Source organism: Ovis canadensis, chromosome 13 (genome assembly GCF_042477335.2).
Source record: "Ovis canadensis isolate MfBH-ARS-UI-01 breed Bighorn chromosome 13, ARS-UI_OviCan_v2, whole genome shotgun sequence".
Taxonomy (NCBI): Eukaryota; Metazoa; Chordata; class Mammalia; order Artiodactyla; family Bovidae; genus Ovis; species Ovis canadensis.
This window is the reverse complement of record NC_091257.1, coordinates 66115395-66140934: the sequence shown is the minus strand read 5'-3', so window position 1 is coordinate 66140934 and position 25540 is coordinate 66115395. Positions and strand designations below refer to the sequence as shown.

Sequence of the window (25540 nt, the reverse complement as noted above, 5' to 3'; positions counted from 1 at the left end):
CCAGAACCCCAGCTCCCCTGCTCTTCAAAGCTGTTTTTGTATGTTGTAAACAGATTCCAAGAGTATCAAGTTGTGGGACAACCTGCCTCAAGCCTCCTTGGTCTGGTCTAAACTTCGCTCTTTGTCTCATCCACTCTACATGTTACCTGCAGCCTGTAGATTCTATCATGGGGATTACCACCAGCCCCCTGCCCATTCAAAGTGTGTACTATTAGGACTCTCACAAGTGTCTGTGTCTGCAGTTCCAGGCATTTGCAGAATAGGGGGAGCTCTAGGGCTCCCCCACTGCTGTCTCCCTCTCTCTTCAAGGCCTCATACTCCTTATTAAGTCTTTTCCAGAGCTGCCCTTTGGATACAATCTCTCAGCAACTGTAACTGGTGCCCACCCACATTTCTGGGCAGCTTTAATATATCAGAAGGGCACAAGGTTCCCATATTCTGAATTGATGATGGGGATTTATTCCCCCAACATGTTCTTAAATGGTTTGACAGATAGCCCAGGATGAGCTGCTTGTATGGTGTGGGCACCTGGAGGAGGTGGGGTGGGTGTGGGTGGGGAGACAGCTCTTTGCATCACGGGTGGTAGGGTGGGGTCATCATGCATCAGACCCATCTGCTTTGCTTGTAGCCCTTTCCTAATTCTCAGGAAAGAAGACATGGGGCAGGTTCTCTCCAGATCTTGGAAAGAGTTTCACTTCTTTTTCTCTTCCCTCCCTCCTTCCTTCCCTCTCTCATGTCTTCACCTTGACCCATGCACCTGATTCAAAAAGCCTCTGACCCCTGTTTTGGCCATGGAAATAGTTTACAATAGGAAAGGAAAACTATCTGTCTCCATCAGACCTAGGTGCCTGCCACAGAATGAAATACAGTGAAGACATGAAGATTATTGGTCTGTTGATGGGGTTTTACCATAACGTTGTCTTTTTTTTTTTTTTTTTTTACTGTCTTCTTGGGCATCTTTATGGACAGGAGGCAAAATGGAGATTCTGAGTCAGCCCTCTACCCCCAACGCTGACTGCCAGGGGCCTTTGTTTTGATGGGATGAAATGTTTTCTGTCCTAGGGGGATCTGCACAGACTGAGTCTTATTATAGAGCCTTGAACTTCTCAGTTCAGTTCAGTTCAGTTCAGTCGCTCAGTTGTGTACCACTCTTTGTGACCCCATGAATCGCAGCACGCCAGGCCTCCCTGTCCATCACCATCTCCCGGAGTTCACTCAGACTCATGTCCATCGAGTCGGTGATGCCATCCAGCCATCTCATCCTTGGTCGTCCCTTTCTCCTCCTGCCCCCAATCCCTCCCAGCATCAGAGTCTTTTCCAGTGAGTTAACTCTTCACATGAGGTGGCCAAAGTATTGGAGCTTCAGCTTTAGCATCATTCCTTCCAAAGAAATCCCAGGGTTGATCTCCTTCAGAATGGACTGGTTGGATCTCCTTGCAGTCCAAGGGACTCTCAAGAGTCTTCTCCAACACCACAGTTCAAACGCATCAATTGTCGAACTTCTCAGGGGCACAATATTGAGTTTTGGGTAGAGACGAGCAAACAGCACCATGTCAGAGAAGTAGTGGGATCAATGAGTCACAGAAGCTTCAGAAGGGCACATGGTAAGGCCATGAGAATGGGCAAGAAGCATGAGATCTCCCAGATGCTGGGGTCTAGCATCTCATAAATGGTGCTTTAAGGGTTAAGATCACTTCTGAGACTAAGATACCCAAGCTCAGAAGGGTTTTTGAGGGAGGCCAGAGGGAGCATCCGGGGAAGGCAATGGCTACCCACTCCAATACTTTTGTCTGGAGAATCCCATGGATGGAGGAGCCTGGTAGGCTGCAGTCCATGGGGTCGTGAGGAGTCGGACACAGCTGAACAACTTCACTTTCACTTTTCACTTTCATGCATTGGAGAAGGAAATGGCAACCCACTCCAGTATTCTTGCCTGGAGAATCCCAGGGATGGGGGAGCCTGGTGGGCTGCAGTCTATGGAGTTGCACAGAGCTGGACATGACTGATGTGATTTAGCAGCAGCAGCAGCAGCAGAGGGAGCATTGAGGGGCCGTTCATGCTAAATCGCTTCAGTTGTGTCTGACTCTTTGTGACCGAATGGGCTGTAGCCCGTCAGGCTCCTTTGTCCACAGGATTCTCCAGGCAAGGATATTGGAGTGGGTTGCCAGGCCCTTCTCCAGGGGATCTTCCTGACCCAGGGATCGAACCCACATCACTTATGTCTCCTACAATGGCAGGTGTGTTCTTTACCAGTAGTGCCACTGTGAAGCCAAAATGACCTGCCCATATTGAGGGACCAACCCTCACCTAGTCGGAGGACCCAACCCAAGCAAATTCCAAAGGCCAGAAAAGATGCTGACTGAACCTAGCTCCAGACACTTTAGAATATAATCAGATTTCTCTGGCATAGGAAGCTTAGGGGCTGGCCTGAAGGGTAGTTGGGACACTAAAGAAGCAGCATTAAAAGCGAGGAACAAGATGAAATGTATTAAAGCCAATCTTGGGACAGGAAAGTTCAAACTGTGGGCAGAGGAGAACAGCACAAAGTCCAGGTAGCCAGGGATATTTGAAAGACCAGAGGACAGTGGGCTAAGTAGCAATGGTTATATACATTTGTATCATTCGCTTTTGCTGTGTAACAAATCATCTCCAAACTTAGATTATAACTGTGTTTGATGGTAGAACTGCAGAGGTACCCCCAGGGGAGCCAGGTAAAGGTGAATTGTTTCTCTCTGAAGAGGAAGAAGCTGTTGAGATAGATATTGAACAGCACACATTAGCCAAATCTCTAAGAGCAAAATATGTTCTAGCTGCTGGTTGGATTTAATCAGTCATTTAAATATTGGATGTGGGGATCTTATTGGGCAAGACCATAATATTAAGTTTATGGTACTCCATTGTGAGGGAGTACCATAACTCTTTCTAGGTTAATTCTTTCTGGGTTCATGTACAACTGTTAAATGGAAAATCAGTGTGGAGAATCCACCTCTTCTCTAAAAAAAGTCTTGTATGATCCTTGAAAGTCCTGTTTAATTTATACTGGGGCCATGTTAATATTTTAAATGGAAGGGGAGAGGGAGGTCTATTGGTTCCATTTCCCAAGCTGATTCTAAGTGCCAATGACTTAATTTAATTGTATCACTCATTGGGTGAGAGCATGCATGCCCTCTGTGGAATATTTTAGAACAATGGGTGTTATGATTGTGGAAAATATAGTCAAGGCAATAGTTCTCATGGCTAAGGTGAAGCATACCTGTTTCTTCTCTATTTTATGTTTAGTGACACACCCCCCCCTAAGATTATAGGGCATATCTCATTTAAATTTAGTGGGATTCTCTGGTCTAAGTATAATTTGAACTCTAGTCTTAAAGAGTGAAAGTGTGCCAATTGGTGCTTTTCAGCAGATGTGAATGTTAATCCAGCACCCATGTTGCAGATGTGCAAAAACCAATTGGCACCTTTATATCTTGTCACTGTCTATATTCTTTCTGTATATATCTTTTTACAAATTTTGGATTTCCAATCAGATCATTTCCAATTTCTCCCCCTGTATCCAGGTATTTTGGGGGGGGGGATGGAGGTGGTTATTGAGTATACTTTGGGGCTGACCTCCTCTACCTTTCTCATTTTTATCAGTTTCTGCCTCTATGGAGCCTCAAATCAGCATCATCAGGGTTAGAGGCCTCCTCCATGGCAACTGTCACCTTATTGGCTAAGGAACCGCAGCCTAAGAAGGGAGCAGAGTTGTGTTGATAAGATATCACACTCAACTGATGCCAGAGTCTTTTTGGTCCCTTTTACAGTTGTTCAATAGGGTCATGGTGTCCTCTAGCCCCTTTAAGAGGGGCAAGGATAAAGTATTCGAGGCACTTTTCACAAGAATCTGTTCCTTGGGGTGCCATGGTGTCTTTCCCATCACCTTTTGCATTGACAGCAGCAGCAGACGTACTTGAAGCTCATAGGGTCCTAGTGAGCTATCTGCTTTTAGGAATGTGGTCCTCAGCAAGCTGCATAGTGACTGTCCTCTTTCACACGAGTGAGCATCATTGGGTCTGACCATCACTCAGGGCATTGGTCACACAACCATAGTTATAGTGTAAGAGTCAGTCCCCTGAGCCTAGTGTCAGCTGTGGCTTTTGCTGCAACTGAGACATAACAATTCAATGATAATATGTTACATACAATTGCATTCAATTATGTACATACATACAAAGACATGCAATTCAATGATTATATAAGACATACAATTCAATTATATGTGTGTGTGTGTGTGTGTGTGTGTGTGTGTATTGTGTACCTTGGCTAGGATATAGGACAATGCAGGACCATTTTAAGTAGGACCCCAGTCTCACAGCTCTATTCCTAAATGCCAACAATTGAAACTTCTTAACATGGTCTAGTAAAATCTATAACATGGGTTGCTCATTGTGTTATTGTGCTTAGTCGATCAGTCGTGTCTGACTCTTTGTGACGCTTTGGACTGTAGCCTGCCAAGCTGCTCTGTCCATGGGGCTTTCCAGGCAAGAATACTGGAGTGGGTTGCCATTCCCTTCTCATTAGGGCCCAGAAAATGCAGCATGAACAGTACAGCTCAAAGTGCAAGCTAACAAGCAAGCAGCAGAGCCAGTTAATAAGCCAAAGAAAGAGAAGAGAGACTTCCTGTAGAACTGGTCATTACGTAGACACCCTGCTTGCTATGCTGTGCTGGGGTTCATCCTGACTCCCTGGGTTGACAACACATGTTGAAATATTGAGGAGGGATGTGTCATGATGTCTGCACCTGGCTTTGAAAAGGTTCATCCTGAAGGCAATGGGGAGCCATTGAGGGCTTTAGGCAGAGGAGGGACAGGCAGATTTGGGCCAGAGAAAAATCACTAGTGGAAGGAGGCAATTGCTGCAGTGGGGATGAAGGGATGGAAGTGGGAGAAGTGAGATGAGATGAGTTTTAGGTAACCATTTGAATAGTCCCAGGAGAGGTGAAGAACCTCCCACTCTGTGGTGGGAGGAGAAGGGAAAGCAGTACGGGGGAGGGAATGAAGGCAAGACATTCATTTTTGGGAATATAGTGCCTCAAAAAAAAAAAAAAAAAGCATAGCTTAGAGCCAGATTACTTGGGTTCAAGGAGCAACTGGACACATTATTTAACCTCCGTATGCATCAGTTTCCTCATTTGTAAATGGGATGTATTCATTTACAAAAGCTGCCATACAAACTGGGTGGCTTAAGCAACTTCAGTTTATTTTCTCACAGTTCTGAAGGCTAGAAGTCTGAGTTCAAGGTGTTAGTAGGCTTGGTTTCTTCTGAGGCCTCCTTCCCTGGCCTGTAGATGGCCATCTTCTCCATTCTCTTCATATGGTCCTCCCTCCTTAGGTGTCTGTCCAAATTAATTTTTATAAGGACACCAGTCATATTGGATTAAGGTCCACATTAATGACCTCATTTTAACTTAATTGCCTCTTTAAAGACCCTGTCTCCAAACCCAGCTGCAGTTTGAGGTTATTGGAGGTTAGGACTTCAAATGTGAATTTTGGGGAGATACAACTTGGCTTCCCTGGTGGCTCAGAGGTTAAAGCATCTGCCTGGAATGCTGGAGGCCCTGGTTCGATCCCTGGGTTGGGAAGATCCCCTGGAGAAGGAAATGGCAACCCACTCCAGTACTCTTGCCTGGAGAATCCTATGGACAGAGAAGCCTGGTAGGCTACAGTCCATGGGGTTGCAAAGAGTTGGACATGACTGAGCGACTTCACTCACTCACTCACAACTCAAACTATACAGGAAGATAATAACAGAATTTACTTCACAGACTTGTGAGAATTTATTGAATTAGAGCATGTAAAATGCTCAGAACAGTGATGAAAAATGTTTTCCGCTGCTATAGATGACATATGGAGTGACATGAAAACGAGGCAGCCATTTCACAGACGTCTCAAAGCTCCTGCCTCTCTGGAAGTGGCTCCTTTGAGTCCTAACAGTTCTCAGAGCCCCAGTGTACCTTTAGAAGCATTCACCACTTGCTTTGGGTGTCTCTGAGATTGTAGCTGTCAAGGGTCAAAATCCTCTTTAATCCCCTTCTCCACAATAGGGCAACCAAGCCTGTGGTTCTCAAAGTGTGGACTCCAGACCATCAGCGAATGAGAACTTGCTAGAAAGGCAAATTCTTGGACCAATCCCAGACCTACTGATTCAGAATCTCTGTGTTTTAATAAACTCTCCAGATGAGAACCCTCCAGTGTAAGAACGATGGAACAAATGTCTCTTATTTGAAGAAATCAAATCTGCTGAAATACCACTTGGGGGCAGCACAGGACTATGAGGCAAGCACAGGCTCATTAAAAGCAACCCACTTTTGAAAGATTGAGGGCAAGAGAAGATGAGATGGTTGGATGACATCACTGACTCAATGGAGATGAGTTTGAGCAAACTCCAGGAAATAGTGAAGGCCAGGGAAGCCCGGGGTGCTGGAGTCCATTGGACATGATTTAGCGACTGTAAAATAACTTTCACTTTTATTGCCGAAGCTTCCACCTGCCCCTCTTGCCCCTGATCTTGCCCCAAGTTTCCCTCAGTTCTCCCTGCAAGACCAGAGAAACAAGACCTCTAGAAACCTCAAACCTGATTGTGTCACTGGTTCAGAATTCTTCAGGGCTCCCTCTGGCACTAAAGAAAGATTTTTTAACTTCCCAGTAGAATCTCCTGTCTCCTTCATCTTGCTCATCCCCATCTTTTTGTATCTGCCCTGGAGTCAGACCAACCTGGGTGTATGGCTTGGGCAAGTCACATCATTCTGAGCCTCAGTTCCTTCATTGGTGAAATGAGGGCAATTAATAAGCCTTTTCTCATAGGGCTGTTATTAGAGAGAGCCTAGTTATAAAGGAATTCTTCCCTGATGGCTCAGATGGCAAAGAATCTGCCTGCAGTGTGGGAGATCTGTGTTTGATTCCTGGGTTGGGAAGATCCCTTGGAGGAGGGCATGGCAATCCACTCCAGGATTCTTGCCTGGAGAATCTCTATGGACAGAGGAGCCTGGTGGGCTACAGTCCATGGGGTCGCAAAGAATCGGACATGCCTGAGTGACTAAGCACAGCACACAGTTATAAAGGAATTCTGGTCTAGAGTCTCACAAACAAGGCTCAGTATGCAGCATCTCCGCTTCCCCTTGTGCACTGCTAGGCACAAGATACTGTCTGCATCCATGGGCTTCATGCTAGGTGCACTGGATGCTATCTGAGCCCCACTCATCTTTCCAATGTCATGACTGCCACCTGCCAGCATTTGTATCTCTTTGCGTGGGGCTTTCTCTGGCTGGCCTGCACTGTGGTGCCAGGACCATAAAACTCCATATCACGGAAAAAATACTAGTGCCTACCTCTTGGCACTGCTAGGAGGGCCTGGTTAGTGCCCTCCTAGACCTTTGCTGTTGTGGAGACCTAGCCCTTGCACTTGTCCGTCTCTGTACTCCCGAGCCTATAGGAGTGGCCATGTAAGCATATCAGACAGTGAATGAGGGATGGGAGACCTGGCTTGCTTGTGGCTCTCTGCTCTACCATTCCTGACTTCCTGCCCTTGGGTCACCCAGATTGGCTTCTGTCCATCCCTTTACAAAAGACACCTAAGGCGTTGTGTTATTTGGATGTAAGTGGACCCCAGGCTCTGGGCGCTGCCAGATAACCCTGGCACCCATGGCAAGGCAGTTGGTGCTGTGTATACTCACAGAACATAGACCATCTCAGGCTGAATATTTGGGGGTGATGCAGCCCCTCACCTCACAGCCTGCAAGGCCAAGGGCACATGACCTTGTCCAACAGTCTCTGATATTAGGATGCCACTCTTTTCTGCGGCTGCTTCCTTTGGGGGTTGCTTTGTCCTTGGTCTTCATGGTCTTGGTGGAGCTACCCTGGATACAATAGACAAGCATCTACATGGCCCACAGGGCCCTCCAAAATCATCCTCCTCCACCCCCAACCTAAATATCTCCTCTACTGGGCTGTCCTACGGTCTGACTCTGTATGAAGCTCTGGGGTTAAGCATTGTCCTCTTCCAGGTACTCTGAAAAAGTTAGCAAAATGCACTCAACCAGCTATATGATTTGTGGAACTCTGTGCAAAATGCAAATGCATGGGTTCCTATTAAAAAATTATGAAGAATTTCAAGACAGTGGAGCATTAAGCCAAGTGTGAGCCTCTGTGAGACTGTACAGATTGCATACTCACAAAGCTACTTCTGACTGCATTCCTTACTTCTTAGTGTGATGGAGCTTGTTAGCAACTTTGCTTGCACCAAGGAGGAGCCCTGGAGCTACTCAGAGAAAATGCAAGGACATAAAATCAAAATGTGTCCCTTTGTCAACTCAGGAGAGAGCCTGTTATCTCAGAGATACTTGAAGCAAGTGTTCTCTGCCCAGCTAGCCTTTCTCTGGGCTGCCTCCTAGGCTCCTTGAGTCCTGGTACCATATACGACCTTTTATGCCTCTGGCCTGGCTGATCCCTAGATGAGTCCTTACTCATTTGTTTCTACTTTGTGTTTGTCTTGTCTGCTCTGGGATGTGGCTCTGATCCTTTGAGGGCTTTTTCCTCTTCCCTGGACAGCCACCAGACCTCTGGGTTTAGATCTTATCAGCCCCTGGAGAGTACCCCCAGACAAACTCTCTTTACAAGGGCTCTTTTAGGCTCTCTCCAAGCCCACTCCTCTAGCTTCTCCTGGCCTAGGGGACTGAACTGTGTGACTACTTTAGTGGGCTGCTTTTATTCCTGCTTCTGGTTGGGTGTGATCAATAGGAGCAGTAGCAGGAAACTAGAGAAGGGAGGAATAAGAGAGGTGAAACTTTTATTCCCCCAGCTCCCTCCTGGAAACTCTGACCTCGTGGAACCTCCGACCTCGTGGAACCTCCTGGAACACAGCCACAGGACCCTGGCTATGTCCCTCATTGCTTCATGTCAGGCAGCCATCTCTCAGGCAGCCCTCTCTGGCTCCAGGTTTTAATCCTCCTACCTAACAACTCCCTTCCTTTGGCCTGTCAGGCCTGGGGTGGCCTTAGACTCCAGCTGTCACTATTGTTCTTTCCCTTGAGATTTTCCCTTATGTTGCCTAAACTTTTGTAAACAGTCCATCTATTAAACTATCCCAGAATTATTCTAATTTGAATTTGCATCTAATTCCTTTTGTGACTCTGACTGGTACTAAAACTGAATGCCCCTAAAACTGAGTTCCTCTGCCAAGTTTATGGTTGATCTCTCTATCCAAAACCTTATTCCCTTTCTTGTCCTACACCTGTTCCCCTCAGTATTGAGAAGCATGAAGGAAAAGGGTAGATTAAAACCAAGAAGGACCCTGTGGGGCCCTCCCAGGTACAAAAGCCGTTCCATGACCCCTGTTTCTTGTTTGTAGGAAAAAAAAACTTCAGCTTTCTAGACCTGTGAGTTCTAAAGTGCAGATTGAAACAGTTACTAATTAGTGGAGGGAGAGAATGCAGAAACAAAGGAAAAGCAGTCAAGAAACAATAGCAGCAACAAAGCAGCCTCCTAGTTCCTCCTCAAGGGATAGGCAAAGCAGAGTCCTAGTTATTCCTCAAGGAATATACAGAACAATTTGATACTTGGTTTGAGTTACTCTGTAGAAACTAAGGCCTCTTCCCTGCCCCTACCCTCTAGGGAGGAGAAGGTAACTACATACTAAATGCTAAGATCCCAGACTGGTTGGAACCAGAAGGTTGATGATTGAGATTCTTGGAACACTACCTTTTTATCTCACCACCAACCAATCAGAAGAAAGTCATGTACCCTGCAGCCTTTGGGAACTTTGGGTCTTTTGAACTTAAACTGCCTGTATGGACTCCTTGCTTGGCACATTCAAAAAATGCCACACTTTCCTAACCACAACCCTGGTGTCAGTAAATTGGGTTTGTTGTGTGGCAGGTGAGTGGACCCAAGTTCAGTCTGGTAACAGTACAAGGATATCTGTTCTCTGTTGTATCCCCAGTCTATCTTTGTAGTCCTCAGTCCCTAAAAACAGCCAAATCAAAGGGTGAGTACCCAGGAGCTCAGTTCCTTAGTGAGAACCCAAGGAGAAGTGGGGACTCTCTTCATGTTGCCCCAAACAAGTCCACCATACCTTCCATCTGTAACAAATTGGGAACCAGGGCCCCAGAAGTTATGTCTTCTTTCTTCAGCTTCAGGGTCTAATAGAGGCAAGACGATCCCTGTAACCAGAGCACCCCACTCCCAGAGAGGTCTCCTTTGAGTAAGCAACCACCGACAAGCAGAGAATTAAAAAACAAGGCCATCAGATAACCAGACAATGAGGCAAGAAGAAAAGTAGGCAGAATTCTCTGAGATGCCTATCTTCTGGTTTTGCTGTTCTACTTCCAATTCTCCCTTTTCTTGTAGGATATTTTCCCTTGGGGCACCTCTCTTTACTCTCTCTCAGCACACTAGCTTACCTTGGACCTAGACCTAAGCCAATTAGTCAATCAGGCCTGACAGAAGCTGACTCTGGAGCCTGAGTAACCAGAAAGAGTTTCTTTCTTGTTACATCTGCTAAGAGGCAGTAAATCTGAAGCTGTGGCCACCCTTTTATATCCAAGATGGGAGCCAACCCAGAGGAGGGCAGGACTGGGAGACAGTCGTTGTTTGGGCCCCGATTAAGCCATTCCTGAAGCTAGCTATTCTGGAAACTTTCAGTTATGTGAACGAATGCACTCTCTTTTTGCTTAAAGCTAGTTTATACAGAGTAGTCATTCTCTTGTGTGTGATAAGAAATATATACCCTTGAACAACAAGGGAGTTAATTTAAGTATATAGTTGTTCTGAGGTTTCTTTGCATCCTTGGAGTCAATCAACTGCATATTATGTAGTCCTATAGTATTTACTATTGAAAAATATCCATATATTGCCAAATGGCAATAAGAATGATTTCCTTCTTTCCCATAATTGAATAATATTCCATTATATGTATATGAACCATACGTTTTTTATCTGTTAATTCATTGACAGGCAATTAAGATTAGTTCCATATCTCTCCTGTTATAAGTAATGCTGGAAAGAGTAAAGGTGTGCTGAGACCCAATTTTCATTTCTTTTGGATATATAATCCAGATGTGAGATTGCAGGATCCCATGGTAGTTCCATTTTTAATTTTTTGAGGAGCCTCCATACCATTTTCCTTAGTGGATGTACCAACTTACATTCTGAAGTAGGGGGCAGTCTTAATCTGTGGGGTCTGATGCTATCTCTAGGTAGATAATGGCAGAATTAAATTGTAGGGCAACCAGAGAAATGAATTGATTTGTTGTGGGAAAAAAACCCATACGTCTGATGTCTGAAGTAATTTTTTTTTTGGCAAGAGTGGTGGGTAGGATTTTAGTTCCCCAACCAAGGATTGAACCTGAGCCACTGCAGTGAAAGCACCGAGTCCTAACCACAGGGCCACAGGGGAATTCCCTGGTGTCTGAAGTGTTCTGTGTGAGAATGTAGAGAAAGTTTTCCCAGACTTTGCCAAGGAAAGAACCCTGGATGGGATTAGAGCCACTGCGAATTTGCTCCTCCACTGGCCTGCTTTTGAGCATGAGAGGGATCAGGGCAAAGCAACACACATAAGAAAAAGCCTCTTCATGCTTGTGGGAGTCCCTTGGGAAGTTTGTGCTTAATCCTGGGTCTGCTTTTAATGGGCTTGGTCAATGGACATATTCCTTCTATTCTCAGGGCCTTGGGCTTCTCACAGGTAATCAAGGGTGAGATCTTCCTTCTCTGCCTTACCAGTGCATGGGCTTGAGTGTATCATTTCCTGGGAGCTGCTGGTGGGGTGTAGAGGCCAGGAGTGGTTGACTCAAACTTGGCTTTCAGAGCATAAGGCCTTGTTCCATCTGGGAGAGGAGCCAGGTCCCTCCTGCCCTTATTCTTCATTGAGAAAGCTTGGGCTCCTAGCCAGGGTGAGAGCCTCATGTTGTGTCAGCTGAGCTCATGTTCTCTGCTTCTGATCTCCCCGTCTGTACTCTTTCTCCAAATCCTGTCCTAAATCACTGTGTCCAGGAGAGCTAAGCATAGAATGTTAGGGATGACTCTATCAGGAAAGCCCATCTGCTATCACAACTCAGCCTTTAGTCATTGAGAATTACCCATCTCACATGCCAGGGCAGTGGTTCTCCAAGTTTGGACTCCACACCAGCAGCTAGAGCAACACCTGGGAACTTATTAGGAATATAAGTTCTTACACCTCATCCCAGACCTATAGAATCAAGTACTTGAAGTGCAGCCCAGAACCATATATTTGAAGAGCATCCCTCCAGAGGATGCTCCTCCCAAGTGTGAGAACTACTTGAATCTGTTCTAGAACCCACTTGGAGCTATTGCTCACACAAAAGATGCAGAGGATATGGCGTGATACATGCTTAGATTCCTCGTCTCCTGTGAATGAGGTTGGCTGCTAAGGCTTTCAGCTGGCCCTTCTCCTGAGCATTGCCATGTGCTAAATCTTTATGCCCAGAAATGCCTGAGAAACTATGTACTCACCCACCATACATGGGTATGGTATACTCACAGCCAGTGACTGATGGACAGGCTGCTCTCTTATCTCAAGTTGGGATACTCTGCTGTGAATTACTCTTTGGAGCCCATCTGTGAATTAGGTCAAGGCTAGACTTTAATTGTTCCCAAGTTGCTGTTTATCCCAAATGCCAAAGGGATTGGGTACAATATCTTGTTGGTACAATGCGTATGAATTAACACACAAGACCATGATGTAAAAAGAAAATGTCACTTGGCTTGCTTTGGAAAAAGAAAAATAAACTGATCTCCAAAGCCCTCACTGCCAAGGCGGCTCTGCTTGGTGTCTTTCTTTGAATGCAGGTTTGCAGTCAACCAGGAGGATCTTCTGTAGTCTGGGGAGTTGTTGAGGGACCTGAATCGTAGGCCTTGGTGGCCACAACTGTGATGGCCCCATTTGCCTCTTGGTCTTAAAGAATCAACTTAACTACCTTTGGTCCAGACATCACAGGGACATGTTGACCCCAGGAAATACAAAAATGCTGTCAGTGATTTTTCTTCCCAAACTCTCTTTCCTGGGTGGAGATAGGGAAAATGTTTACTTTTTTACCTCTATAGAAAAAAAGACAAGACATGAATTAATTCCCCCAATTAGTTTATGGAAGTTTCAGAGCAGATGGCAAGTGTGTGTGTGTATGTGTGTGTGTGTGTGTGTGTGTGTTTGAATAAGTGTATGTGTGTGTAGGGATATGTTTTGCATATTGTGTATGTAGAGGTGTGCTTGCACTTGTTAGACTTGGACTTGAATTCCAGTGCTGAGAAACAGTAACCAGGGCCAGAGGCCCTATGAGCCCCTGAGAAGGTGTCCATCTCTCCCCCAGTCCCAGTTTCTGCCTCAGGCCTCACACCTGAGACAGCTCTCATCTGCTACCGTCTTGGAGCCCATTGGGACCAGCAGAAGGTGGCCCTGGACCGGAGAGTGGGATGACCTGTCTAAGTTCACTTCAGGGATCTGGGGTTCTGATTCCTGTTGTTTGCTATTTGTGGTGTTTACATTTTCCCCCTTGGGAGCTGTGATTATGGGTGATTTCCATTTATGTTTGTGTTTGCACTTCTGAAACTTTCTATGATTGACATGAATTCTGTGTATAATAATTTAAAATGAAAGCATAGAATAATTGTAAACACTCCCACACCTGTTCCTTGAGTGTCAGCTTCCTCTCCACCCGCATCATAAAAAAGCCTTTATTTCCTCAACTTGGTATTATGAAAATTTCTTGGCATACAGAAAAAAATGGAAAGAACAGTATGACAAACACCTGTATAAATTTTCAATATACCCCACCACTAACTTCAAAATTGGAAATATTTTTTCATATTTGATTTATTTACATATAATAAGACATATACTTTTTTTCCTGAAACATTCTGAAAACAAGGAAAACATTTTAAAACAATTTGTAAGTAAATTTCAGATAATTCACTTCTAAATATTTTTGAATACATCTCCTAAGAGTAAAGATTCCTGAGAATCCAGTTCAGTTTCTTGTGGAATGTTCTACAATCCAGCTTAATCACTGTCAGCCCTCTCTCCTGGGCCACTTCCCTCCATGGAATGTTTCCCTACATGGCTTCACTTGCCCAGACTAACTGTAGATTCAAGGTCTACTGCAAACCCCACTTCCTTGACATTTTTTGAGAAGAAAGATTCGGACCAAGACTCAGTCCTGCTCGCAGGGAGCCTGTGGGCTAGGTGTTGGGGGCATGAAACAGGTAATTATGCGGTGTTGGTGGAGGTGGACAGGCTGTGGAAAGCCCCAGGACTTGGTGTTATTAGAGGTAGAAAAGAAGCATGCCTTCTTAAGGATGGGGGTGGTCCGAGAAGGTGTTTCAGAGAGGCAGATTGTTTCTGACTTGAGGCCTGGGAGGATGTGGAACCAGGGGCAAATTAAGATTGGTGCAAGGTACCTCACTTAGATTTTCATGTTAGGAAAATTTCTCTGTCCACATACATTTCTCTGCCCTAAAAATATTGTTTGAGTTAATGAACTACTGAATGGAGAATGGAATGGAAAAGAATAGGAACAATTTGGGAGCTATGGCAGACATCCAGAAGATAATCACAGTATAACTTGAGTAGATGGATATTAGGTTTATTAAGGAGTTACAATCAACAGAGTTTGGTTATTGAGTAGATATGAGAGCATAAGCAGGGAGATAAGTCAAAACTATATAAAGCAACCAAATTTCTGGCACTGGATTGACACTGGGGTCTTTGATAAATCAGGTAATTTGAAGTAAAAAATAAGATTTTAAGGTTGAGTGGGGGAAATGAGCTTCCTTTTCTGAGCTTTGTTTGCATAGCTTGAGGTTCATCCAACTGGAAACATCTGATAGTTGGGAGTTTATGTGAAAGGTAAGGAGACTCATCTAGACCCAAGATACAGACTTGTGAGGCTTCACAGCATATATGACAAATGACCCGTAAGAAATGTGTGGCCTGAAGGAAGTGAGCTGAGCCCCAAACCTGGAGGAACTGCCACATTTGAGAGTTAATCACAAGAAGAAGACTGAGAAGGTGTGGCTCAAGATGTGAGAGGGAGGCCAGGACCTGGTTCTTGGTGGCAGAGAAACCAAGAACACTACCAAAGAAGGATGAAATGGTTAGTGAGCCAGATGATCCCAAGAGTTTAAGTCAGATGAGGATGTGAAGATGATATCATTGAAGGACAATATCGATAGAGTGATAAGGGCAAAAGCAAGATTCTAAGGACTTAGGTGATAATAGAATCCAGGGCAACAAGATACCAATGAGGCTCAGCTTTGTGAGCAAAAGGAAGGAGTTGGAAGTTGTGGATAGGTGGATGCAGGAAGGGAAGGTTCTTTGAAAATGGGGCCTCCTATTCTCCATTGTTCCTCAGTATCCAGCTAGTGAGGTGCAAAGCTACGATGGGACCTAGGAATGGAGGAGGATGGTGGTAATTACCAAATAAACACACCACCCAGGGAAGTCAGCCAAGGCTCGACCAAGAATATCTGGGACGGAACCCATGTTTCATCTGTAGCAGGAAACGGTGTTGGGAGCTAAGTTTACTGTGGAATTTCCGAGCTGTGAGGATGTTCCTGGTGAATGCTTTTTATTTATTTATTTATTCATTCATGAAAAAGTTGGAATTAAGTCACCAGCTCCTCCTCCCCCACTCCAAAAAAAAAAACCAACCTGAAACATTCCTTCCCACAGAGGAAGTGCTTAATTTAGCCTTATGCTCCAGTCGAAAAATATCCCTGAGGTTTGGAGGCTTCTGCTGGTTGTTTGTCACTCTTGAATATGGCAGGATGTTAATGCAGATGGCAAGATCGGACTCTTTTGTGTCTTTTTGTTTTTAAATCATGAAGATACGATAACACATTTACTGGAGATTGGAAAATACAGAAGAAGGTGACATATAGTCCTACTATATACTGCAATTATTTCTTAAGGTAGATAAATTAAGATTTTGGTTGGAGTTTCAATATCACACTCAAAAATTAATATAATGAATATACAGAGAAGTATAAGTATATAGTAGGCCTGAAAATCACTATGAATCAATTCAATATGATTAAGATTTATTCAAATTTTAATGCAATGGTAGGCTACAAATTATGTTCAAATTATCATAGACAATAAACTAGGATACACTGGAACATATCCAGGAACACAAGACCAGGTACAAAACTTTGATGGTCTAAAGGTGTTGAAATCATACAGTCTATTCTCTTATCACTGTAGAATTATGTTAGAGATCAATATCAAAAGATACTTGAAAATAATCCATGTGTTTTCAAGTGCAATGCAATATTTACTAAGACACATCTTTGATTTAGCCATTGAAGGTGTCAATAAAATTTGAAGATTGAAAAAACTTAGAGAATGATTTCAGAGAAGAAAGCATTTAAATGAGAAATTAATATCAAAGATAGTTTAAAAATCCCATGTATTTGGAAATGGACTCTTTGTGTCTTGATTTCAGCAGCAGTCCTGAGAGAATAAGTAGCACCATCCCAACCACCCATCCTGTTAGACTATCTATGCAAGATGTGGAAAGAGTATCTCTAAAGCCAGCTTTATGAACCTTAGATGATCCTCCCCTCTCTGGCCCATAAAAGAGGTTGGCAAGGCAGAGGAAGAGTGCTATGGGTCTTTCTCCATTGGGGTGAGATAAGAGGTGCTTTCCTTTCAGTTCAGTACAGTTGCTCAGTCGTGCCCGACTCTTTGCGACTCCATGAATCACAGCACGCCAGGCCTCCCTGTCCATCACCAACTCCCGGAGTTCACTCAGACTCACGTCCATCGAATCGGTGATGCCATCCATCCATCTCATCCTCTGTCATCCCCTTCTCCTCCTGCCCCCAATCCCTCCCGGCATCAGAGTCTTTTCCAATGAGTCAACTCTTTGCATGAGGTGGCCAAAGTACTGGAGTTTCAGCTTTAGCATCATTCTTTCCAAAGAACACCCAGGACTGATCTCCTTTAGAATTGAATGGTTGGATCTCCTTGCAGTCCAAGGGACTCTCAAGAGTCTTCTCCAGCACCACAGTTCAAAAGCATCAATTCTTTGGCGCTCAGCTTTCTTCACAGTCCAGCTCTCACATCCATACATGACCACTGGAAAAACCATAGCCTAGACTAGATGGACCTTTGTTGGCAAAGTAATGTCTCTGCTTTTGAATATGCTATCTAGGTTGGTCATAACTTTCCTTCCAAGGAGTAAGTGTCCTTTAATGTCATGGCTGTAGTCACCATCTGCAGTGATTTTGGAGCCAAAAAAAATAAAGTCTGACACTGTTTCCACTGTTTCCCCGTCCCATTTGTCGTGAAGTGATGGGACCAGATGCCATGATCTTCATTTTCTGAATGTTGAGCTTTAAGCCAACTTTTTCACTCTCCTCTTTCACTTTCATCAAGAGGCTTTTTAGTTCCTCTTCACTTTCTGCCATAAGGGTGGTGTCATCTGCATATCTGAGGTTATTGATATTTCTCCCAGCAATCTTGATTCCAGCTTGTGCTTCTTCCAGCCCAGCATTTCTCATGATGTAATCTGCATATAAGTTAAATAAGCAGAGTTGCCGGGGGCCAGAGTGAGGAACTCTGCCCATGGCAAAGGTCATGAGGAAGGAGGCTTGGCATACGCAAAGGCGTGATCAAGCCTCAGGAAACCCCATATTTCCGAGCATCTACCCCCAAAACCAGAGTCTATCTGCTTTACTGTTTTATGCTCTCACCTACACCTCTGACTTTACGGGGGGCTCTCCCCCATCACCATTTCTCTCAGAGAAGGAGTTAACTTGCAGCTCCAAGTCAATAAAAATTCCTGGGCATGACAAGAGTGTTTCAGCTACGGACTCCTCTGAAGGTTATCTAGCCCGCCTGTATAGGTTCGTCCGGCCACATGTGATTGTTTACAGCCTCCCAACCTGAGAGGCATGAGAAGTTTTAGATTTATTAAAGGCAAATTCTTGCAGAAGGTGACTGCAGCCATGAAATTAAAAGGCGCTTACTCCTTGGAAGAAAAGTTATGATCAACCTAGATAGCATATTCAAAAGCAGAGACATTATTTTGCCGACTAAGGTCCGTCTAGTCAAGGCTATGGTTTTTCCTGTGGTCATGTATGGATGTGAGAGTTGGACTGTGGAGGCTGAGCGCCAAAGAATTGATGCTTTTGAACTGTGGTGTTGGAGAAGACTCTTGAGAGTCCCTTGGACTGCAAGGAGATCCAACCAGTCCATTCTGAAGGAGATCAACCCTGGGATTTCTTTGGAGGGAACGATGCTAAAGCTGAAACTCCAGTACTTTGGCCACCTCATGAGAAGAGTTGACTAATTGGAAAAGACTTTGATGCTGGGAGGGATTGAGGGCAGGAGGAGAAGGGGACGACCGAGGATGAGATGGCTGGATGGCATCATGGACTCGATGGACGTGAGTCTGAGTGAACTCCGGGAGATGGTGATGGACAGGGAGGCCTGGTGTGCTGCGATTCATGGGGTCGCAAAGAGTTGGACACGACTGAGTGACTGAAATGAACTGAACTGAACTGAAAGGCAAATTCTTTCGGGAAATTGTCAGTATAGTGGGTTGGTTAGGAATTAAATTGGTGAAGGGTTTTTCATTTGTTGTGCCAATAATTACTGCTAATTCCTTGCCCTGGGTGTGACAAGGATGTCTCAGGTCAAACCTCTCTGCTGACAGACTAGCTTGTGTAACAGGATTATCCATACTCCTGCCACTATGCACATGATTGTTTACTACTTCTCAACCATAAATAGCACAGAGAGTTTTGGAGTATTTTGAGAGTCTTAATTAGCATAGGGCTTTTCTCATTGTTGAGACAATGATTGCCGCCAGGCCTCCATATCCTTAGGTACCTGGGAATATATTAATCAATGTATTTGGAATATAGAAAAGGAAATATAGTAGTTTTTAAGGTTAGCAATACCAGACTTTTTGAGTTAATGAATTTTCTCTTTTGTAATAGATCACTGTACTTTGTTATAAATCACTGTGTCCTTGCTATGTAAAAATGTAACTTTATCACTATCTTAAGACTAAATAGATCTTAAGGGGAACATTGGTGAAAGGATTTTCATTTGTTCGGCTGATGTTTGCTGCTAAATCTCCATATTTCCTGCCCTTATAATGAATATAACTAACATATAGGAGAACTAAGTATTAACCTTTAAGCATATAGGAGAAATAAGTATTAACCTTTAAGATTAATCATGTTAACCTTGGGTTAACTAAATTCCTTTCTTGATTGTAACTCGCTACACTCTCACCCAATAGGAATGCAATTTTATTTTGAGGGTGGTGCCTGGTTTAAGAAAAAACACCCTTGGAAAAAATAAGTGTTTTGGTTATCAGAAAGAAAGGATCATAAAATGTCAGCAGGTCTCATAGCCAGAAGATGATGTAAAACCCCTAAGCCTTTTTTTATACATTTATGTGAAGCACCTGATTTTGATAAAGGTCAGGACTGCTGACCTCCGCGTGACTCTGTATTCATCCCTGTGTGTAACAAAAGGTATATAAGCAAACCCCAAAATAAAGAAATCGGATCAGTTTCCAGAAAGACTGATACCCCCATGTAGCTTCTTTCTTGCTCTCTGTTTTTCTGGCTGAATTCCCATTTGGTGCATGGGTACCCACCAAGCCTGCTAATTTTGCCTGGGCTTCTAAGATCGGACCGGGGGTGCCTCAGTTCCTCCTCTCCTTCAGGAGAATGGGAAGACGCCTGCGGCCTACGTAGGTGGTGATTGGTATTCCATGTAAACCAAGTTATTCAGCCTCTTTTTCTCTGCTAATTTTCTAATCCCTCTCTATCTGTAATTAAATAAGTTATTTCCAAAGATGCCGACTCTGTCCCCACCTTCGAATCACCCTGGATCCACCGGGGCTGGACCCTGGCACAGGATGACAGTATACAGCCTTTATCTAGAGTCAAATGAGAGGCACCACTCAGAAAGCTTAATATGTGCCCCTGAAGCTTACAGGACACAGCAGACTCATATCTGATTCACCAAAGAAACTTGATTTGTGAAAGACTGTGTCTCAAACTGAATATGTTTGGGAAGTACTGCAGCCTGTGAGGTGATGGATCAAAGGAACTAGTCTTTTTGTACCACATACAAGAGGCAAGATTACTTAGAACCTTCCCCAAAGGCTACCTGGCATAAGGGGGTGATCCCAACATAAGGAACCTGGAGGTAAACCATCCCAGATACGTGGTTTTTTAAAGGAGGTGGCTTTGAAAAGACATTCTAAGCAAGTGTTAATACTGGGACCCCAAGGCTTTCTCAAGCATTTATGGAAAAGGTTCTTGGCTGTACAGTAGGCATCTGTCCAGCAGCAAAGATCAGAATGCAGCTGTTTCTTTTACATTTGTGACATTGTGATTTATTACGGAAAGTATATATTTGGTCTTACCCCCTGACTTCTGTTATAAAACTCTGAAAACCCTTGGGATTTCCTAAGTGATAAGAACAATAAAGGTGTCTTGATATTAATAACAAGCCCCCTTCAACCTCACCTGAGTTTATGTTAAGGGGTGACTTTTGGAAAGCCTCTAAGGATGGAGGAGCTGGTTGCCAGGGCAACCAGCTTTCAATCCCATCCCCTCTGACATCCAGAGAGGGGAGAGGGGCTAGAGACTGAATTTAATCACTAATAGCTAATGAGTTGTTCAATCATGCATATAAGAGGAGAGTGATGTGCCTGGATAGAGCACAGAAGCTCCTCACCCTTTCCCCATACCTTGCAGTATGCATCCTTCTGTCTGACTGTTCTGAAATTATATCTTATTATAACAAAAAAGTAATATAGTAAATAAAATATTTTTGTGCATTCTGTGAGCCAGAACTTGATCAAACCCAAGGAAGGAGTTGTGGGAACCTCTGACCTATAGCCAGTCAGTCAGAAGCATAGGTGACAACCTGGACTTACAGCAGTTAGTGTCTGAAGTGGGAGGGGGGCATGTTGTGGGAATGAGCCCTTAACCTGTGGAATCAGGTTCCTATGAATAACCCCTGCCTTGAAAGCATGGAGTCCTAACCATTAGACCACTAGGGAAGTCCCAAAGCCCATTTTAAAATGGAAAATACTTAATCTCCAAGTGACAATTCTAAGGCCAAAGAAGAAAAGTACAGAAGCAAGTGAGTCAACCTGGGAACTCAGGGCAGAGATATTCCTGCCCACCAATTGTTTGATCACAGCTTAGACCACTGGCTGCTGGGAAAGTTTCCCATTCTCCCATTTTTCAAATGAGAGTATTCTTTGCAATTATCCTGTTTCTACTCCTGCATTTCACACATTGCCATGAGTGGTAAGGCCAGATAATTTGTCTTTTATTTTATAGGTCACTGAACGGAGATAACTTCTTCCAGATCTGATGGGGAAAGTAGCACACCTTCCCTAAACCTGGACATTGAGCTAGAATCGAATCATTCATTGGACAGCACTTTGGGGTCATCTTCCTTGAGGAGAGGCAAAGGTTTTTCTATATATGAGCAGAAGAGTTTCCATGGCCAAAATGGTGGACTGTTAGATTACTAAATTGTACCCTATATTCTCTATTTTCCTTGTATTCTATGGTAGTAGAAGTAGAACTTTATGATAGGCACTAGATTGCTCCTCTCTGACCCAACTTCCTAGATTCCTCAGTGTCTTTTAAAGTAATAACATGGTTTGTGATTAGGCCTTGATAACTAAGGAATCAACCCTGAATGTTCACTGAAAGGACTGATGCTGAAACTGAAGCTCCAATACTTTGGCCACCTGATGTGAAGAGCTGACTCACTGGAAAAGACCCTGATGCTGGGAAAGATTGAAGGCAGAAGAAAGGGACAACAGAGGATGAGATTGTTGGATGGTATCACTAACTCAGTGGACTGGAGTTTGAGCAAGGTCTGGGAGATGGCGAAGAATAGGGAAGCCTGGTGTGCTGCAGCCATGAGGTCACAAAGAGATGGACACGACTGAGCAACTGAACATCAAAAACAGATTTTCTATTGCTTATTTGAATGTGAAGTTAGTTTTCTTGAACTTTTAGAAGGATGTTGACCAGGACTTCCTGTACAAGGTGAATAGAAGCAGTGACTGGATTTTTCTGTCTTATTCTAGATTTTTAAGGGTAAAAATGTAATGTTTCTCCTTAAGCATTGTTTTTAAAAGAGGATTTAGATAAATACCTTTGTCCAGGTTCAGGAAGTTCCATTCTGTTTTTAGATAACTAAGAATTTTTATTTTAATGGGTATGAATTAAATTTTAAAAATTTGAGATCATCTTGTATATTTTAAAAATAATGAGGTGAATATTTAATACATTTTTTATATTTTGAAAGAATTCTTTGCCTACACCATTTATTTATTCAATAGTTTACAGAAGATTTAACAGAATAAAATTAACCATAATATCTGTAAATTCAAATTTCTTTTTAGCACAACAAACATTCTTGACTATCTTCAACATTCAAAAAAGGAATTTAGCAAAGTGATTATATTATCTTGAGCTAAATTACCTGAAGGTAAGTTGAAAATGAATTATATTGATGTGCTGTGTAGACTTCAATACAAATTTGGTAACAATTGTATTTAAATATCAGTTCTTTCTTCACTTAACAATTGCATGCCTGTGAGGATTACTGAGAGAATTGTGAAGGAAAAAAATAGATATACAATTTTTAAACAAAAAAATTTATTTGAAAAGTTTTGGAATATAGTTGCATATTGAAACAGAGCATTGTTTACAGTTAATAAGTGAAAATCAAGTGTTTTGTTTTTTAATTTTAAAAATTTTAACAAATCTTGAAGTTTTTATTTTGTGTTAGGGTATAGTCAATTAACAATGCTATGATAATTTCAGGTGAACTGTGAAGAGACTCAGCCATCCATATACTGGGGAGAATGGATCCATTCTCCCCAAAACCTTTCTGCCCTCTAGCCTGCCACATAACATTGAGCAGAGTTCTATGTGTTATACAATAGGTCTTACTGGTTATCCATTTAAAATATAGCAGTGTGTACATGTCCGTCCCAAACTCCCTAACTATCCCTTCCCCCGGCAACCATAAATTTATTCTCTAAGTCTGTGACTCTCTTTCTGTTTTGTAAGTAAGTTCATTTGTATCATTTCCCTTTAGATTCCACATATAAAGGATGTCATATGATATTTCTCCTTCTCTGTCTGACTTACTTCACTCAGTATGACATTCTAGGTCCATCCATGTTGCTGCAAATGACATTATTTCATTCTTTATAATGGTTGAGTAATAGTACATAGTATAAATGTACCACATCTTTATCCATTCCTCTGTTGGACATTTAGGTTGCTTCCATGTCTTGGCTATTGTAAACAATGCTGCAATGAACACTGGGGTGCATGTATCATTTCTGAGCATGTTCTTCTCCAGATATATGCCCAAGAGAGGGAATACAGGGTCATATGGTAGCTCTATTTTTAGTTCTTGAAGGAACCTCCACACTGTTCTCCATAGTGGCTGTACCAATTTGCATTCCTACCAACAGTGTAGGAGGGTTCCCTTCACTTCACATCCTCTCCAGCATATACTCTTTGTGGATTTTTTTTTTTTTGATGCTAGCAATTCTAGCTGGTGTGAGGTGATATCTGATTGTAGTTTTGACTTGATTTCTCTAACAATTAGCAATGTTGAACATCTTCTCATGTGCCTACTGGCCATCTGTAAGTCTTTGAAGAAATGTCTATGTAACTCTACTGCTCATTTTTTGAGTGGGTTGTTTGTCTTGATGCTATTAACCATCATGAGCTGTTTGCAAATTTTGGAAACTAACCCCTTATTGGCCACATCATTTGCAAATATTTTCTCCCAGTTTGTGGGTTGTCTGTTTTGTTTATTGTTTCCTTTGTTGTGCAAAACCTTTTGAGTTTAAGTAGGCCCCATTTGTTTATTTTTGTTTTCATTTCCATTATTCTGGGAAACATGAAAAAAATATTGCTGCAATTTATGTCAGAGAGTGTTCTGCCTATGTTTTCCTCTAGGGGTTTTATAGTGTCTGGTCTCATATTTAGGTCTTTAATTCATTTTGAGCTTATTTTTGTGTCTGGAGTTAAAGAATGATCTAATTTCAATTTTTACATGTAGCTGTCCAGCTTTCTTAGCATCATTTGTTGATGAGACTGTTTCCAACATTGCATAGTCTTGCCTCCTTTGTCATAAACTAATTGACCATAGGTGCATGGGTTTATCTCTAGTTTTCTATCCTGTTTCATTAATCTATATTTCTATTTTTGTGCCAGTACCTTACTGTTTTGATGACTGCAACTTTAGTAGTCTGAAGTCAGGGAGCCTGTTTCCTCCAGCTCAGTTTTCCTTTCTCAAGATTGCTTTGACTATTTGGAGTCTTTTGTGTCTCCATACAGATTTTGAGATTTTTGTTCTAGTTATGTGAAAAATGTCATTGGTGACTTAATAGTGGTGGCATTGAATCTGTAGATTGCCTTGGATAGTATAGCCATTTTGACAATATTGATTCTTTCAATCCATGAACATGGTATATCTTTCCATTTGTTTCTGTCCTCTTCAATTTCTTTCATCAACATCTTATAGTTTTTGGAATACAGGCCTTTTGATTCCTTAGGTAAGTTTATTCCTAGGTATTTTATTCTTTTTGATGAGATGGTTAATAGAATTGCTTCTTGATTTCTCTTTCTGATCTTTTGTTTTAGAGTATAGAAATGCAACAGATTTCTGTGTATTAATTTTGTAACATGCAACTTTACCAAATTCATTGATGAGTTCCAGTAGTTTTCTGGTAACATCTTTAGGATCTTCTATATATAGTATCATGTCATTTGCAAGTAGTGACTGTTTAACTTCTTTTCCAATTTTCATTCACTTTACTTCTTTTTCTCTGATTGCTGTAACTAGGACTTCCAAAACTATATTGAATAAAAGTGGTGAGAGTGGACATCCTTGTCTTGTTCCTGATCTTTGAGGGAATTCTTTCAACTTTTCACCACTGAGTATGATGTTAGCTGTAGGTTTGTCATATAGAGCTTTTATGATGTTGAAGTATGTACCCTCTATGCTCAGTTTTTGGAGAGTTTTAAAAAAACAATCATAAGTGGATGTTGAATTTTAACAAAAAGCTTTGTCTGCATCTATTGAGATGATCATATAGTTTTTATTCTTCAATTTGTTTATGTGGTGCATCACATTGAATGATTTGTGGATGTTGAAAAATCCTTGCATCCTTGGGATGAATCCCATTTGATCATGGTGTATGATCTTTTTAATGTATTGTTGGATATGGATTGCTAGCATTTTGTTGAGGATTTTTTCTTTTTTTATGTCTAGGTTTATCAGTGATATTGGCTTGTAATTTTCTTCTACTCTGGTATCTTTGTCAGGTTTTGGTACCTCGGTGGTGGTGACCTCATAGAATGAGTTTGGAGGTTTTCCTTCCTCTGCAAGTTTTTGGAACAGTTTCAGATATGTAAGTGTTAACTGTTTTCTGAATTCTTGATGAAATCCTCCCATGAAGCCATCA

At 42.6% G+C, this 25540-nt stretch overlaps 1 non-coding gene across 1 annotated transcript; it reads left to right on the top strand.

Moving 5' to 3' along the window:
* Positions 1 to 5548: 5548 nt before the first annotated feature.
* TRNAS-GGA (transfer RNA serine (anticodon GGA)) lies at positions 5549 to 5620 on the top strand. The gene has a single exon. It is a non-coding gene; the product is annotated as a tRNA-Ser (tRNA).
* Positions 5621 to 25540: the final 19920 nt, after the last annotated feature.